Source organism: Pristiophorus japonicus, chromosome 12 (genome assembly GCF_044704955.1).
Source record: "Pristiophorus japonicus isolate sPriJap1 chromosome 12, sPriJap1.hap1, whole genome shotgun sequence".
Lineage (NCBI taxonomy): Eukaryota > Metazoa > Chordata > Chondrichthyes > Pristiophoridae > Pristiophorus > Pristiophorus japonicus.
Window position 1 is genome coordinate 185,849,034 of NC_091988.1, and position 3,575 is coordinate 185,852,608.

Sequence of the window (3,575 nt, forward strand, 5' to 3'; positions counted from 1 at the left end):
TTTTAACCCCATAGTTTGTTCCAGTACAGCTATAACACTGACATCTACCCAACACAGTAGCAAATTGCCGAGTTATGTCCGATCCAGCACATCAGTGTACTCTCAATCATCAGCAAAATGATGGAAGGTGTCATCGACAGTGCTATCAAGCGGCACTTACTCACCAATAACCTGCTCACCGATGCCCAGTTTGGGTTCCACCAGGACCGCTCGGTCCCAGACCCCATTACAGCATTGGTCCAAACATGGACAAAAGAGCTGAATTCCAGGGGTGAGGTAAGAGTGACTGCCCTTAACATCAAAGGCGGCATTTGACTGAGTATGGCACCAAGGAACCCCGAGTAAAACTGAAGTCAATGGGAATCGGGGGAAAATTCTCCATACTGCAATCGGTGATATCAGTGAGACGGACAAAGGGGCCGAAAATGGCCACGGCCTCCGCTCGCCCAAGTGCCGCCGATGTAGTACTTTCGGCGGGGTTTTCAGCGCCGAGGTCCCTCAAAGGTCGGCGGGGGGCAAATCAATGGAGTACGCCGCCAATCTGGGCTGCAGCGGGCAGGAGCTCTCATTCTCGGCGGCAGAGGCGCTTGCCGCCCAAGTGCCGCCGAGGATGGAGTCGGGCCCACGGAGGGTCGAAGGCCTAAAAATAAAAATCTTCAGCAAAAAAAAAAAAGAAACTTCTGAGGACCTTCAGGGAACCCCATCCAGATACCTCTAAAAATATAATTTAAGAACAAAGCACTTCCTTTTTTTTTTACAGGATCTTGACACTTACCGTTGACGACAGAGCAGCCTGCACGCAGAGGTCCACCGTAGTCCTGCCGCCAACTCCAATCTGGCATCTCGGTGGACGGGAGCCTACTTCCGCGCATCGGTCATCCGCTAACGTCAGCGGGCGCTTCCCAGTGGCTCTCCCCTCCCGCCCGCCCCAGGCCACGTCGAAAGTGGCACTGGGCGGTTCGAGCAGAGGAATGTTGGCAGCAGTGGGCGGTAGGTTGATCAATTTCGACCCCAAAATCTTTGTTATTTCTGCAGTAATAGCACTGGTAAAAAGCCCATTAAAATTTAGCCCTTCTTGCATTAAGTGTAACTGGGTTTTTGATAATATGTTGACTGCTAGACAAATGTTATGGCACTGAAAAACTCACTTTAATTTTGTGGGGTGTCAAATGTTTCCATTATGATAAAAAATTAAAATTTTTAAGAAACTTCAAAAAAAAATTATTCATATTTATTTCAGGTTTACCTTTTGCCATGCGAGAGCCCCAATCTTTGTTTTGCTCACTGTAACATTTTTTTAAAAGTCTGAGTAAAAGCAGCTTCACTTACGCGTTCCTGGTCTGTGAGAATTCTGCATTGTGATTGGCTGCTTAGACAGCTTGTTGACATCACAGCAGAATGCCCTGGGGATTCTCCATTATATTAAGGATGGACAATAAATGCTGACCTTGCCAGCGATGCCCACATCCTGGAACGAATAACAACACTGAAATGTGTCAACAAGCAAAAACCTCTCGCCGCAGAGATTGTAAGATTTTTGTGGGCAGCTTTCTTTGGCCTTTGCTTTGGTGCTGACCCCAAGTCCCAGGCCATTGTAAAAGCACTAATATTTACAAAACTGTGGTAATGGAAATAGCTTAGTCCTAAGTACTTAGATGCTTCAGAGGAATTAATCAAATCAATTCTAACCTGATGAAAGGCTGTTTACAGCAAACAAGTGCACATACGATAATGATAGACAGAAAAAGACCAGCTGGTCCGTCAAGTCTGTTCTATTTGCAGCAGTGGCATACCACAGTCAGCCATTATTCGTTCAGGGAGGAATGTTGGCCAAGACAACAAAGGAATCACTGTTTCTTCTTCACATGGTGCCACAGATTCTTTAATTTTTTTTTTTTTTTGAAATTCGTAGCCAATCGTTCCAATTCTTTGTCAAATCACAAACGCCAGAGGTCACCTTGCACACGCCAAGGATCACTCTGTGCCAATACTCTTAGCCAAAAGGCCTAGAGCCACTGCACCATTCCTGGAAGTACTGCAATACCAGGTTCGTGCCATGGAGGTGATTGGGTCAGGTCCCCCACACACCTCCGTGGAGGTGGATGGGTCAAGCCACCCCACCCACCTCCTGTTTCCAAAAAAGCAAGCATATACCTTCCTGATCCAGGGAGAACCACCCGGAGGTCATGGTGGCTACTCCCCTGTCAGGTCAGTTACGCATGATCTTAGCCAAAAGGCCGAGAAGCCACAGATTCTTTAATGTTCACCTGAACAAGCTTTGTTTAAGGTCTCTTCCGAAAGATGGCACCTTCAGCACTCCCTCAATACTGCGGTAGTACACCAGCCGATATTGTGAGCTCACACCACTACTGTTTTTTTTAATATAGTCAGAGCATTATACTTTTGTTTAATATTTGGTAGCATAAACAGTTAAAGCTATGTTGAAATTTGTATAAACAGATACTTGTCAGTGTAAAAGGAAATTGTAGATTTTTTTTCTTTTGTTGAATTTCTGGGTGTAAGTGTTTTAACTATGTATACATTATAATGCCTAATCTATTGACTATTTTTAATTTGTTAGTGAGTGGAGGAAGGCAGAACTTTGTACACGTGTATTGAACACACACATAGCCAGTCAGGCAGATTCTTAGATTGAAAAGATCTGATAAAATAGTCCAAAACCTATAACAGCTGAGGCTTTTGTCTCTAGAATAGAGAAGGCTGAGGATTGACTTGAGAGAGGTCTTTAAGATTATGAAAGGGTTTGATCTGGTAGACATAGGGTAGAATATATTTCCACTCTTGGGGCAAGATCAAATTTGAAAGTCATAAGTATAAGGGGGCCGAAATTCAGGCACGCCAGAAAGCTGGCATATCTATGGGAGGAATATTGGCTCAGAAAATCAAGATGTAGAATCAGTCTGGGTGGAGCTAAGGAGCACCAAGGGGCAGATAACATTGGTGGGAGTTGTCTATAAGCCTCCAAACAGTAGTGGTAATGTAGGGGACAGCATCAAACAGGAAATCAGAGATGCATGTGGCAAGGGTACTACAGTACTTTAATCTACATACAGACTGGCCAAACCAAATTAGTAGTAATACTGTGGAAGATCAATTCCTGGAGTGTGTACGAGATGGTTTTTTAGACCAGTACATTGAGGAGCCTACTAAGGAACAGGCTATCCTAGATTGGGTATTGTGCAATGAGAAGGGGTTAATTAATAGTCTTGTTGGGCTGGGTCCTTTAGGGAAGAGTGACCATAACATGATTGATTAAATTCTTTATTAAGATGGAAAGTGAAGTAGTCCAATCCAAAACTAGGGTCCTAAATCTAAATCTAAACAAAGGAGATTACGAAGGTATGAGGAATGAATTGGCTATGATAGATTGGGAAGATTCATTAAAAGGCATGATGGTGGATAGGCAATGGCAAACATTTAAGGAACGAATGCAGGAATTGCAACAGTTATACATTCCTTTCTGGTGCAAAAACACAAAAGTAAAAGTGGCCCAACCATGGCTAACAAAAGAAATTAAGGATCATATTAGATCCAAAGAGGAGTCATACAAAGTT

The 3,575-nt window shown here is 43.9% G+C and overlaps 1 pseudogene; it reads right to left on the reverse strand.

Annotated features, from left to right (window-relative positions):
- Positions 1-2,010: 2,010 nt before the first annotated feature.
- On the reverse strand, positions 2,011-2,249 carry LOC139277772 (U2 spliceosomal RNA; annotated as a pseudogene).
- Positions 2,250-3,575: the final 1,326 nt, after the last annotated feature.